Genomic DNA, 15,862 nt, shown 5'->3' with positions numbered 1-15,862 from the left:
ATGTTTTTCCTAAGGGAGAGGCAAAGCACATTACTCCCATGTTGATTTGATCACTGTTATGTAATTACAGTAATACGTAGGAGACAAAGAAAAGACTAGAGATGAATGTGAAACTATAGAAAGGCTGCAGTGTTCATGTGTTTGAACTTGAAAGATGCCTAAATTGTGATCATGCTTCAGGTTGACACAGGCCTATTGATTCAGAGATTCCTCCTACAAAGATAGAGAGAAGACCAGAGTCAACAGAGGTCTGGCTTTTCCAAGATGGAGAACCCTGCAAACTGCTAAAGGGGTCCCACTTGATTTGAAGCTTGCTTTTCTTCTCAATGTGTAAGTAACTTCATGGGCACATAAAGTTACATGTCTGTTTTCATTAGTGACCGGTCAAAGTAGGCATGATAGCTGACTAGCTGTTACCGATATTATGAATGTGTTGTGCAAATGTTGCAATCGCTAGTTGGCTTACTGTAGCATATCATGGTCTTTCAGTGGATTTCACAATGCTAGTGTGGGCTAATGGTGGTGGCTTGATTTTTTTTTTTTTTTTTTGGCTTTTGTGTACACAACCTTTCTTGTGGTAAATGAACATGCATTACTTTGCATTACTAATTTTGCAAGCCTCGTCATAGCCTCTAGTTAGGATATTCCTTTCTTTATCCACTCCAAGCTCATCTTGGCTTATTGCATGTTTTGACCCATGCAGCAGTAGGCCTATGTTGAGTCTGGTCTTATCTCTATCTTTGTAGGAGGCCTCCGAACTGTAATGCTGTCAGGGTAGCACAAGTTACGTTAACCATAACAGGGCTACCTACTGCATACCACGCTTTTGACCTTGCTTTGCAAATATAGTGACCAAAAGCATCTTTTAGCTAACTGTATAATGAGAGCCTTATAGTCATTGTAGCCAAATTTTTCACCTCTTTGATTCAGATATAGAGAGAAGTGATTGGGCTAGAGATGAAACACAGTGGCCCTTTTCAAGTAAACTGGTAATGATGTGAACTGTTTTCCTTTCTTTTTTGCAATGAAAAGGTCCCTTTGGCATCAACACCATCAAAGACTACTCGCTTGGGAGTTATGCCTCCTGAATTGTCAAACATTGATAAGGTTTCAGCTTCTGATCAATAAGGGGTCTTGACAAATGCAGTCTCTCTGAACCTGTGTGACTTTGCTTTTTTCTTGCCAATCATTTGGGGTTTTTTTACATGACATGTCGGATTTTATGCTTTTATTGTAAAGGCTTATGTTTTATGATCCCTTTTTGAATTAAAGCTTCATCTCTGTGATGCAGGATTGATTTGGCCTCTGAAAGTATCTCAGGAGAAATAGCTGAGGAGAGAGATGACAGTTCTGACAAGAACTATGTCCTGCCCCATTCGTATACCGTACTGATTTCACTAAGTTGATTTTATAGTACACTGTGTGTGTGTGTGTGTGTGTGTGTGTGTGTGTGTGTGTGTTTGTGTATTTATTTTTACACACACATCTCACTTATGTTGTCAGTCTGATCCTACATTTTGGACACGGGGCCAAAGATCAACAATCTGCCCGTCATTGTAGCCGGTGAGACAATCCATGACCTCCCTGAGAACCTTGGACCACCCGCTGAAGAGATGCCTCAATTGGACAATTTGCCACTTCCTACAGAGCCTTACAAAGTCATGATTGAAGAACACATCACTGGTTCCTGTGCTTCCATCGTTTGGGGTCATATGCGTCAGCTGGCTACATTGGTTCACCTTCCAGTGAAACAGTGTCCCCACACAATATCAACTAGACTGTTGTGCCAAAGCCTCCCCCATCTGAGTGTATCATTCAACAAAGGTCTACTGCCTTTGTTGTTGAATGTGTAATTCAACTTTTACTATTACTTTAAGCAGACCTTTGTGTTTTAATTAGTATCACATTTAGTATCACAGGTGTTTTCAATCTTATAATCACTCATGCAGCCAGTTTATAAAAAATTACTCACTCTGCTAGCTTGTGTCACTGTGTGCATCACATTGAACATGGAAAACAGAAGGAAAACTAGAGAGTGGTCTGAAGACATTAGAAAAAAGGTAATAGCCAAGCATTGTCAACGTAAAGGTTATAAGACCTTCTCCAAAGAGCTTGATGTTCCTGTGGCCACTGTTTACAATATTATTAAGAAGTTTAAGGCCCATGGAACGGTAGCCGACATCTCTGGGCGTTGTCACAAGAGGAAAATTGGCCTGAGATTGAACAGTAGAATTGAATTAAATGGTCGAGAAAGAACCAAGGAAAACTTCAATACAGATACAAGCTGATCTTCAAGTTCAAGGTACAATGGTTTCAAGTTGCAACGTCTGTCACTGTCTGAATGAAAATGGGCTCCATGGTAGAAGACGCAGGAAGACCCCACTTCTAAGAGGGAGACACAAAAAAAGCCAGACTGGACTTTGCCAAAGGCATGTTGACGAGCCACAGTCCTTCTGAGAGAATGTTCTTTGGACAGATTAAACAAAATTAGAGCTTTTTGGTAAATCACACAACCCTATGTTTACAGAAGAAAAAATGAAGCCTTCAGAGCAAAGACCACCATGCCTACCGTGAAGAAGAAGCAACTCTAAAAAGGTATTGTTATGTAATTCATAAAATGTTGTACATATTGTGTAATTGGAGGGTATAAATGCACAGAGAGATTAGATGATTGAAATGAATACTGCTAAATGAAATGATAAATTATTGTTTTTCATTGTCTGATTTTGAAGATGCGAGTCAACCGAAGGACTGACAGCTGGAGAGCTGATGTACAAGCCCTCTGCCTCCTTTCCTCATCACGTCCTCATCTGCAGCTCCCAGCTACTAGTGAGGCAGCTGTACTGTGAAAACTGGAGGGATCTACAACGGGTGGTGAAGGCGGCTCAGTGTATCACTGGGACTACACTACCACCTCTGTAGGACATATACACTGGCCGACTTCAAAAGAAACCCAGCGGTATCATGAAAGACCCAACCCACCCTGGATACTGTCTGTTTGCCCCCCTCTCCTCTAGAAGAAGATACAGGACAATCAAAAGCAGAACTAACAAACTAAAAAGCAGCTTCTATCGAAGAGCTGTAACCTCTGTTTACCCCCCACTGCCAAAGACTGAAAAGGACTGATTGCTGTGAGCACTAACCGCTGCTGCTGGCCTCGGCAATGGCATCAAAATCTGACTGTAAAGAAACAGCAGTGATTCAAGGGGTTCCAAATATGTAACAACAAGAAAATACTACACTTTAGGAATGACTACATCTTGGCCATGATTTCATATTAGCATAAAAAACACCCCCAAAAATATACTGTAGTCATAGCTGTTTGCTATCAGTGTCCCAAACATTCAATTGAAACCATCAAACTTTAGCTACCTTAAGTATATTTTACTTGTTGTTTTAGGTAGCTAGTGTTAGCAGGATAGCCAGCCACCTAATAATTACATTACATGGATTTAGGTCACTTGGATTGAAGAAATAGCTCCTTGCCAAACTGAATACATTACTAATGTTACTAAAATAACTATATACTTTAAAAATCAATGTTCCATCAAACAAAATAATAGCCAAGATGTACATCTTCTTGCTTGCCTAGTGTACTTACCTCGTTACTTGTTCACAAAAGGGTAACTTTATCCTGTTGTTCATGTTATTGTGTGCTCAGGGGCCGCTTTCTCTGTTTCACAACACCTTGCTGAGAACATGAGGGAAGGGGGAAGTGTGGCAGATGTGCCCATTTCTTTTATTTATACCCCAAACTTAAGCAGCTTAACCAACCCAAACCATGTTCTTTTCCTTACCCCCTAAGTTGCCTTTTAACCCCATAGCAATGTCTGATCACATCTGTGATTTGTAATGGTTTTGGAAGGCCCAGGGAAATTATGTCATCCTATTGATAGGAGAGTCAGATCAGAAAAGGATTATACATGTGTATTGTTCGGGAGGGTAGTTACTTTGGAGACAAGAACTTGGATATTGGATGAATCTGAAACTGTTTCCCTTGCCATATGGTTAAGCTTAGGGAAAGAACATGGGTATGTCAAGTAAACTATGCCTAAGAAAAGATTGGGCAACTAAAAAAAAAGGTTTTAGAATGAGAGATCCTTAATTTCAGGTCTGTGATGGAACATGAACTCTGTGCTCTTGCATGAAAAGCATGATGCCATTATACACCAACTGACATCCAGACTTATACTTTCCTCCTCATGACATAAAATGTGAGGTGTACAATTGTTCAATGAATGTAATCCCTACAGATACTTTGCTATGAAAGGTGATATGTTCTATTTGTCATACTGTATTACATAGTTTTGCTCTTTGCTCTTGTCCATGTAGATGTGTGGGGGTATTGTGTGTGTGTAAAGGTTGTACATTTTTGCATACCTATAGGTTTATGTGCATATTTCTGAGTTTAGTTATGTATATATCAACATCTGCTTGACTTTTTCAGATTTAGTGGCAAAATTTGATTGTAAAATGTACATGTTAACATGACAGAGCGGAAAAACAAACGGATTGGGATCAATCTTTATATCCAGAATAGAATCACATGTCCATGACGTTCAAAATGACAAACTGTAATAGTGAAAAAGCATGTATATACATATCATTTTTTTAGAAATATAAAATAGCACAAACATTAGTTACTAACATGTGAAGAATTGTCCTAATTGTGTATCTTAGCCTTTTCTTGCTTCACTGTATTGTTAATTGTTTAAACATTATCCTTGAGTTGCCTTCTAACCAATCTGAACGACCAACATTAACATTTCAAAATATTTCTGAGTAATAGTAATACATTTAGTCAGTATGTTTCATTCTCTTGTGTTTGCTATTGTTTAGGATGACAGAATCACCACAAGCAAACCCCAGGCAGCTTTTCTCTTACATTTAATAGCTGAGATTAAACTAAATTAATCATATTGTATTACTCAGTTTTTGGCTTCTCAATTATTCACTTCAGCTTCAATTAACTCCCCTCTGCTCTTTTGAACACATACACACACACACACACACACACACACACACACACAGACACACACACATACACACACACAAATACATACAAACACACACAAACACACAACAAAACATAATGTCTAAGCATTTGTGTTTGACTCCTCTTGTTTTAGTTGTCCCTTGGCATATGTGTCAGAATGCATTACTCACTCCCCTGCCAACAGTGCAACAACTGCGGTAAAGCAGCGGTTGGTCCACTCCTGGGAAAGACTTAGCGAGCTGTCAGTGGCTATCACACCACAGTCACCAACAGTTTACTGCTGACAACTGACACAGCACCACAAAGCCTGTGCTGCTGCGTGCTGCTTAGCCATAGGCATTCATACAATAGTAAAGCATTCAAAATCATTTCCCAGCCCTCTGTTTACAGTCACACTAACTTACTATACTGATCGTTGAAGGCTCGCTGAATATTTGAACACAACAAAGCTTTGGAAATTTGCTCCCCCCACACTTTTCTAATGTCAGGAAAGGGGAGGCAGTTTCTGACCATCTCTGTCATTTTCTGAAACTGATGATCCGACATTCACACCCACTTCACACTGTGATTGGCCAGCTGTGTCAATGTGAGAAAGGAATCAGTCTTTTAACTTCTCTAGCTCTGTTTTTTTCATTCTTGACACAACTATTTCTGTCACTTTTCATTTGAACAACCAAATGCAACACTATGAATGTCTTCAAGGAGAGACTGTCTGAAAATGTGCGCCATAACCTTGCATATATCATGCCTTCCACCTCTTTATGATGGTCAACTTCTGACCACATTGTACGAACTATCAAGGGAAAAAAATGTATGTTAGATGGATGTCACAAAAACACAACCTACTCTGATTGAGTGCTGGTGGTTTCCACTGAATTCAGTACAACCCATGTTGTTGCAACATGGATGGTCAAGCTAGAATTATGGCTAGTGATGATGATGTTTTGTGTTTATATTGGACATGATAAATCTCTATAGGAATTAATAATTGTTTTGTTCTTTTGTTTTTTTATCCCAGTCTGACGAGGTGCAGCAAACTTTAAACTTTTCACCAGATAGGCCAGTGAAATACCGCTTACTACTGTTGCTCTTGAATGGAGATCACCTGTGCTCCATTTGTTTAAGTCATGTTTTGATTTCTTTACATCCACTTGCACCAACTTTTCTAGTGACTCTACATCATTTTCATTGCAGTGCAGAGTTTGATAGTGGCTCTGAATATCCCAGCAATGGTCTACAGTCATTACAGTAATTAAACTAAATATCTTTAAAATTGATGAATTGGCATGAATGAATGAATAAAGTTCCACATAAGAACATAAGAGGGTGAGGGCTAAATTGCTAGAAATACTAATATTTCAAGAATGTTCCATACTTTTGTCTAAGATAACATTACATCTCCTCAGATGTAGGGTGTTTGAGAGGCAAATGAAAAGTTAATGAAAAGTGCTGCTGAAACCTTGAAACCTTAGCAGCCTATTAACTGAAATGTAATTGGGCATTTTGAAGTTGCACAATTAAATGACCACGGTCCATTTCCTATAATGGAGACTATCACTGGATTAAAATTTAAGCTTTCATTTTTACTGACAGTTCAACGGAGCTCGAAGGAGGTGGCAGAACAGGAGAGGCAGGAGTCGCAGTGGTAGATTTTTCTTTGTAGAGCTGTGAAAACTACTAGGGTAATGCAAGTAGGTTTATAGAAGAAATTTTATGTTCTGTACAGACAATTTAGATACCAATAATAAGATATCAGAGACAACAAATTCTGTGCCTTTTCCAATAGAGTACACAGATTTGACAGCTACACTATGTTTAGGGACTTGGACCCAATCCCAATGTCTACACTCACAGATTCATGGACTTTGAAGTGTGTTTCTGCTATGAGGGCTTAGGGCTGTCCCACTATCAAATCAAGTGCATGAGGGCTCTCTTGCAAACTTTTTGAGCCCTTCATGCACACTTTCTGTAAGTCTGCATTTCTCCAGGCTTTGTCTGAGGGAATTACCTATAGTTCATAGCGGTGCGATGTTACATACAGGTTTACCAGGGGAAGCCTGGAAGCAGGGGTGGAGCAGCGATTTTAAAACTGTGGGGGTTCTAGAGGTGGGACATGAGCACGGAAACCCCCACTTTCAAGCCCTGTTCCAGTCTCAACATCCCAAATCAAAATGAATGCCATGCATTTAAACATTTTTTTCTGCTATTGTAGTTGTAACCACTGCTTCAGCTTACCATAAAATAATTACTGAGACCATATGACTGTAACAACTCAGTAGAATTTATTTAGGGTCTCATAGCAGTTTACCACTTACATCCAAGTATATGTATGAATTGCTGTACTGGAGCATAGCTATCCTTATTATACTTAAAATAATCATAGAGTATCTTTATTCTTCTTCCTTACATACCTTATAGACACGAAATTAAAGGAAACTTACACTTCCATTAAAATGAAATGGATAGTTATAGTTGCATAACAAATTGAACCCTGGTAAAAAAATCAGTATAAGTAAAGAATCAAATCAGTAAAGAGTCATTTCTGAGTCCATGGACTAGTACAACCTAAACTGTCTGCAATTATAAAAAAAAAAGTGTCTCTTTTAGTATAGCTGCCACTTGTAATGGGTATGTGACAGGGGTTATAATTGTAATTGGAAGCTGAGGACAAGGGTAGTCTCTCCATAACCAACAAAAATGTCCTGAAATCTCCCAGAGGAGCCATAGATGCCTTGGAGTTGAATGGAGTGAAACTGTTTCTAGTAAAAAATAATCTATCTGGTTGTGTTTAGATGGTTTAACTTGCATTTGACAGCCATCAATGGCCCCCACAGCCTTACTGAAGGTCTCATGCTGTACCAGCTGTCCAAATCAATGGCCAGCTTCCTTCAAGGTTATTGGACTGGGGAAGAAGATGACCTTAGACTTGCATGTGTGAATCTCATTGGCAATCCTGTGCACAACTCTAAAAATGGTTTACTTTGGAACATCAAAAGCCATCACGCAGAAAGACACCCCATGAGCCAGCCTAAAAACAAATATAAGGACGTCTAAATGATGTCCCCAGCCATGATCCCTCTCCTGGTGCAAAATGTTTAGAAGACCGTTGAAAGCGTGCCTTGACACCCTGGGGTCAATCCTGATTTATCGCTCCACATCCATGTACATCCTGAGGACTGGCACATGGGTGTTCGGCCTAGCATATTGGGTGTCCTGGTATGCCTAAATTTACAAATAAACACTACATTACCAAGAATTTAAGATGGTACATAAAAAAACAAATTAAATCAGAGGAATTCAAGCATGGGTTTTATTACACACCTAGTTTGTTCATCAACCATTTCTTTTAAGTTTTGCTTAATGATGCTGTTTTGACAAAAATGAGTAAATTGATTATTTGATAATTACTTTTCGTCCACTCTGTAAGACAAGAGCCTGGAAGACGTTCAAATCAGGCAGTCGGTCCCTTAAGGGCCTTGGCCATGAATAAAGTAAAAAATGTAAAACAAAAAGTCCCAAACCCACAATCGTATGTAACCTGTTTCTGCCCATTCTCAGTCCTAGGGCATCTAATCCTGATGCTTTTTCATACTCCTCAGTGTCTGATACGATGCACAAGGCACCCTTTAGTGTCTGTATGAGATGCACCAGGCTTTCAACTAACTCCAATGTTAACTGATCTGCATCATTATTAGACGCCATGAGACTGATGATATCTACATAAGGTGACATTTTCCTTCTTAGGACGAGTCGGGTTGGGTAGATGGCTAGTTAGATGGCAAAAGGTAGACTTTGCTGCAGGAGACCACTGGTCACCACTGGTGTTTACTGTTGCCAGGACAACGACAAGTGATCATTTTGACCCAAACCACAATCTTTCCTTAAACCTAACCAGGTGTTTTTTGTGAATAAATCTAACCAGACCACACCAGTTGCTCTGAGTGTGTAATATTGCCACGGATGACTCTACATTGGATTTAGTTGAAAGCCTGATGCATCGCTATACAGACACAAAAGGGTGCCTTGTGTGTCTGCATGAGACACCAGAGGGCATGACAAAGCGTCAGTTTTTGATGACCTGGGATGAGAACGGGTTGCATCTTTTGGTGTCGTCAAGATAACGTGACATGTCACAAAGTGTTGTCCCATTCCCATTTATACCATTTTGAGCCCTTGCAGCCTCTCTCACTCAAGCACTTACCAGGTGACATCAATTAAGTCTGTGAGGGTTCCAGCCTAAGCCCTTTAAGGCTTGACATTGGGATTAGGCCTTGTGCAAAATGTAAAATAATTAAAACAAAAAAATATAATCACGCATGAAGGGAAGTAAACTAAACCAAAATAACAAACAACAAAGAGTGCAGACACAAAAAAGGACAGATTGTGTACTTTCAGTGGGCCTCTTAATTAGATGTAAAAATAACAGAAAATTTTAGTTTATATCTGAATTCTGAATTGGAAAAGCTCTCGAAATAAGCAATGAGGTCAAATAGTACCATTTTACAGATCATGTAGGGGATAATAAATATTTGTTAAAAGGTAGAGTCAGTTGTTCTGGAGAAAGATTGATGATAGGTAAACTAAACACCCAACTAAACACCCAAACACCCCTCCCTTCATGGTCCTTCAGAAGCTCTGCCCCCCAAATTCATGGACACGCATTGCCAAGGCAACAACCAAAAGACAAATATGATGTACTCAAGAGTGATGCGTCAGCTGTAAAGTCACTTCTGTTCCTCTCACACATCATCACGGGTGGAAAAAAAATCTTGTCTCATGTGAGCACAACAGTCCATCCGCACTCTCCACCTCTCTGCAGCGTCCCCATTTGATCTGCATTCAGTGTCTCTGTCCACAGAAGCAGTCGTACAATACATAACAATAACAATAGAAAATTAAAATGATCATTGCTGAAAGAACAGAATGCATGAAGGAGCAATAAAACCAGCTATACAGTAAATGTTTTAAATAAAATTTGTTGACTCATTAGTCTGTGAAAGACCACAGGTACAATAAGTCTGATGACTTGTACAAGATCAAGCTGATATCATAAGACTAACATTGAGAACGGCCATACTGCAGCTGTATAGAACTACAGTAACTGTCCCTTTTTTCTTGCATAAACCAAGATGCACTTGAAATGAAAAATAGGAAAGAAGAGAAGAAAAACCTTTAGTTTATAAGAAATATATAAACAATGCTACAAGAGTGTTTTATGATTAATTCATGATTCAGATTCTATAAACATGTAATATTTTTATTTTATGAATAAATAGGATTAATGTTATAGAGCTGTGGTTGGTGCTGTGATTCCTGTTTCCATAGTTTGACTAGTATACAGTGTTTAGATCATGCAATATTATCAGTATGACAGTATTATTTTCACAAAAATCTGACTTTTCCTTTTACTTTGTCACAAGAAAGCTGATCAACCAATAAACAGTTACAGTGATACACCTGTGCTCAGAGCTCCTCTGGAAGCGTCCTCTGCTCTGCTCTGCATCATTTCTTCAATGATGGTGGACCTCGATCAATTTCTGGGTCACAGGCCAGAGGATGGATGAGCAAGGATGTAGAATTAGCAGAATGAAAAGCAGCTATAGCGGAAAGTGTTAGGAGATGTGTATGGCAGTAATATTAATACCACTAAAACCACTGGTGATCTGCCATTAATAGTTTCATCATAAATTCTAATTAATATCTTTATGTACCTCTGAACAGATTCTCCAGCAAAATATCCTTATGGAGTTCTACCTCCATGTGCACTTCATTTTAATAAACAATCTTTAGTCCATTGATTAGCATATGTAATGTTGAAAATAATTCTATTCTGACAGATTTAGAGAAATGTCTTATTTGAAGATATTAGTGCATAGAAATGGATGCTTTCTTTTCAGCACTTTCATGGAGCTTAAAAAATATAGCAACAAAAAAGAAAAAAGAGTTCAGAATGGTAGCAGCAAGTGATAACTAGTCTATTTGTGGAGGAGATGAACCTGATTAGGGAACAGTGGTTGGTTGATAGAGACTAGCTGTCTCTAACCCAGCTGGATATTCTAAATCCAAAATAGCAAAACAACTGGCAGCCATCATAGACCCACCGTCTCTGATTATAAAAATCCATTCAAAGACAGAAGCTGACTTCTTGTCTGGGCTTTAATAGGCTTGTCAGATCTCAATCTCATTGGAACAAATTCACAGTATGATACTGTCCCACAAAATGCAAAACAAACACGTTTGTTTGAGAGCCTGCTTAACTATGGTTGAAGGGTATTTTTCCTCGCTCCCTGTTCAGCAGAGTAATTGGAGCGGCACGACCTGTTGAGGGAAAGACGCTGATAAGAAGGTCGATCAAGGATGTTTTAATTATGTAGGCGTTTTTAGTGCATGTTCATGATAAAATGCATTTTTTACACATTAGCATTGCTGCTGGCTTGCCTCATCTTGCATCATGACATCTTCATCACCCCTAAAAAACCCTTCAAAGTCTAATTAGTGTGTAACTAGAATGTATAGTAGGCTGCTGTGGGCGGCTGCATTAAAATTATGTATTTACTTTCCAAATTATTTATTTTTCATGAGAAGTTTCTTTAGAAAAAAACAAACTAAACCAATTCAAAAAATATATCATTTTGTGTGAGAATCGGGAAAGATACTTATTTTTCATCTATTACCATCAATGACTTACAATACTAAAAATAAATAGATTAAGAATTAGAAAGCAACCTATGACACTATAGATATGAAGTTGAAGTCTTTTTAGCATCAAATTCCCTCTTTCCCTGTTGAGCTGCAGTGGAAGTATTGTAACAAAAAGAGGGACTTTGGCAGTAAAAAGACTGTGAAAGATATCTACTTGACTTGATTCATTTGGACGCTGAAGCTTCATATAAGCAGATAAATTATTATTATATTATTCAGATAAACTTTTAAATAAATTTTTGCACGGAAGGATTTAACGTTACATTGTAACAGTACATTGTAAGTCCATTATGACCGGATCTTCTAATGGTCAGTGTGAACAGGCTGAATAATTATGGCAAGAAAAACCTATTTCATTGTTCATTTAGCCTCCTAACTGTTTTAAGACATACTCGAAAATTTTTTAAATTCTCAAAAATATAATTTAACCAAAGCAACTTTGGCTGATCCACATTTCAAACTACATGTACGTATTTATGACTAAACTGTAATACTGTAAATACACATTTTACATTAGGTCTTAATAGGTTAGTTTTCATAACATATGCTCTTATAATTTTTATTAAGGCAATGTATTGCATCAGTAGACTATTTTAATACACAATAGACATAACTCTGTTGACTGTTTTCACAAATAAATCATCAACTAAACGGAATAGTTCGGTATTTTTGGAAACGCAGTTATTCAATTTCTTGCCGAGAGTTAGATTGACATCACTCTCTTGTTTGTAGGATCAAAATAAAGTTACAACCACCCGACAGTTACTTAGCTCAGCATAAAGAATGGTTGAAACAACCAGTCTGGCAACCAAAGTTGCCAACCAAGTGTATAAATAACAATGTGTGGTTTTACTGTTTGTTTTTTTTTTTTTTTTTATTAAACCTTTATTTAACCAGGTGAGTCCCATTGAGATTACAAGATCTCTTTTTCGAGGGAGCCTTGGCCAAGATAGCAACAATACAGTATTTCAAACAACATACAAGCAAATATTAAAAACACATAAAACAAACATACAGTAGCAATTCACAGAATCATATGCCAGACAGGAGGAAACGGATCTAGCTAAGGAAGCAATTACAAATTGCGGTTGATTTTGCCTCTAAACCCTTCACTACATTTTTGTATGCCCTAATCAAGATCAGCTCATGTAGCTGCAAATCAGTCTGCAAATGGTTCCAGGCTGCAGGGGCAGAGATCATAAAGACCTGTTTGCCAAATTCAGTACAAACCTTAGGGATGGGCAGTAAGAGGGTGTCATTTGAGCGCAAACAATAATAACTCGTTTTGAGTGAGATATACCCACAAAGGTAAGAGGCGAGCAGACCAAGGATGGATAAATGTGTACCAGTGAGTGAGTCTGCACAAGGCCAGTGAAGGTCACTGGACACTTGCATATAGGGTGCAATGGTCAGTGAGAGCTTTGCAGCCTGTGACAGAGAGCTATGGTACACAGTTTCCAGCCAATGCAAGTGTATGGCAGAGGTGTGCATGTACAACAAATACCCATAGTCAAGCAAGGGAAGGAACATAGCCTCGACCAAGTCTTTTTCCTGGCAACATAGAAAAAGCAGGATTCGTTTCTAAAATGAAAACCTAGCTTGAGCTTCAGTTTCTTCACTAAGTTTTTGTTGTGCAGTTTAAAAGTTAAACGATCATCAATTAAAATACTTATACTGTCAAATACTATCAAATTTAACACATTGTATCCTTTCAGAGAGGTAATTTTCAAACCAGCCCACAGTCTGCTCAGACAACCCAATACTGAGCAGCTGTTATTTCAGGTTAAGGTTGTCACTTGTATCAAAGGCCTTTGAAAGATCGATAAAAAGAGCAGTACAGGTTTTTTTGTGATCCAGTGACTCAATTATATCACTAACAACCTTTAAGGATGCCGTGATGGTACTGTGTTGTATCCTGAAGCCAAACTGGTACAATGAAAGGATATTATTAGCTCTCAGGAACTCCTTCAGTTGATCATTACCAATCCTTCAAGGACCTTTAATAAGACAGTTAAGTTGGAAATAGGCCTGTAGTGATGTAGGGTCCCCCCTTTTTAACAGAGGAAGACCATGGGCAATTTCCCACATTTTGAGATGACATTTTGAGGGACAGTGAGGTCTAAGATGCTTGATAAGGACAGTGACAGTGAAACAAGAGCTCTATGAGCTTCATCAACAGAGAAAGGAACAAAATAAAAGGGCTGGCCATGAAAAATACAATCAACAATCATGACTGAAGTAGGCAAACTTTTTAAAGGCCAGGACTGGTTAAACAGGGAACCAGAGGCCGTGAAGTGCTCAGAAGTTATTTGTTCAGCCAAATAATGGTTCTATACATAATGCCCCATAAAACCAACAATTGCCATTTTTACACTTTTACCTTTAGATAGAGCCAGGCTAGCTGTTTCCCCTGTTTCCAGTCTTTGTGTTAAGCAAAGGTAACCAGCCGCTGCCTCCAGCTTCATATTTAAAGGACAGAGAGTATTGAGCTTCTTATCAAATACATGGCAAGAAAGCTGTGAGTCATGAGCAAGAGAGAAATGTTTACTAGTTTTTTCAGGCCTGAGTTTTGACCACAGTCACATACAGAAGGCTGGATATTAAATGTCTTGTTTTTGGCCTTCATCTCCAACAATTATTAAGGTTCTTCAAGGGATACAGTTCTCTTGTGCAGTTTGTTGGGGTATTACTATTGTCCTCATTCCACTTGAGAAAATAAATTGAAGATGCACAATTGTTTGGTGGAGAATATTGTTATCTGCTCAACCATGTTTGTATGATAATGATATTTGTCTGTTTTGTTCCCTCTGCCTGAATTTATTATAGGGTGTACTCACCTATGACCCCCTTCAACGGATGGCAAGCTCATTTACAGGAGGAGCTGATTTTCTCGCTTATTTAGCTGGGTGAGTCTACAAATTGTCTTTGCACATGATGAATATAGTGATAAACATCAAAGTTGCCCCACTGAACAGGGAATGTAATAACTACAAATAATAGAGGATCTAATGAAAATAGCATATGTGTGGATGTGTTTTTGATCAAATGTCAGTGCTGAAACTAATGAATAGGTTGTTAAAGTGTAACAATAACTGTAGTTAGTTCATGGTATTTATCACCCATTTCATGTCAGTGTGGACACATTATTTAAAGCATGAGAGAAAACTCATTAACACATGAAAATGGTGACAATTCATGAAAATGCTCTTGGATATCAAACTGCCATGTGCACGTTCCAGTAAGGGCTAGTACTTCATGGTTATTTAGACCTGTTCTTTGTATTCTGTCACACTCACCGTATCCTCAGCATGATTCCTGTCTGAGAAACAAGTGCAGTAATAGGGGCAGATAAAAGACCAGAAACAATGTAAAATGCTAAACCACCCACTCTTGCTTTCCATTTGTGACACTGAGGTGGAACATTTTTGTTTGTGTTTAGAAGAATAGAATAAAAATACACTGGATGTCCATTATGAATTCAGTGCTGTAAACTGTCTGTTTACTTCCATTTTCTATTCCTTTAATTGCTTCAAGTGGAGGACAAAGTGAGGCCATGTTGTGACATACACATTTCTGGAGTGTTAATTTTGTCAGCTGTTTTTTTTAATTAGTCTTAGTCTTAGTCCTGTGTCAAATGTTCTTGTTAGTTTTTATCATATTTAGACATCATCATCCTGTTTTTATTAATCGAGTTTTAGTTGACTAAAAGTCTGTGCATTTTAGTCTTATCATAGTCAAAGAATATATAACTATTTTAGTGTAGCTGTGGTCAATTAAAACTGTTGTCATTTCAGTCTTTCTTAGCCATCAGATTATATTGAACATTTCAGTCAGTCTAGTCTAGCCAAAACCAATATTTTTTGTCATTTTATTCAAACTTATTTTACATAAGATTTTATCATTCTCTGACGAAAATACAGGTTGAATGATGAGGAATATAGCTCTGCAGAAAGTGTCTGGTCTGATGGTATCAATTTAAGGAATACATCCAGACATGGAAAATTTGATTCTGATTTGCATATTTATTTTGAACCAACACAATTCAACAACTGGGGCCGATTACTCTCAGAGCTGTACAGACAATGAAACGTTTTGAAACCAATTTTTGGTTGCCCAAATTACATGACACTATGTACACATAAACGTGACCTTAAGTCTATTTTC

Source organism: Thunnus thynnus, chromosome 1, assembly GCF_963924715.1.
Source record: "Thunnus thynnus chromosome 1, fThuThy2.1, whole genome shotgun sequence".
NCBI lineage: Eukaryota > Metazoa > Chordata > Actinopteri > Scombriformes > Scombridae > Thunnus > Thunnus thynnus.
Note: the sequence above shows the minus strand (reverse complement) of the source record.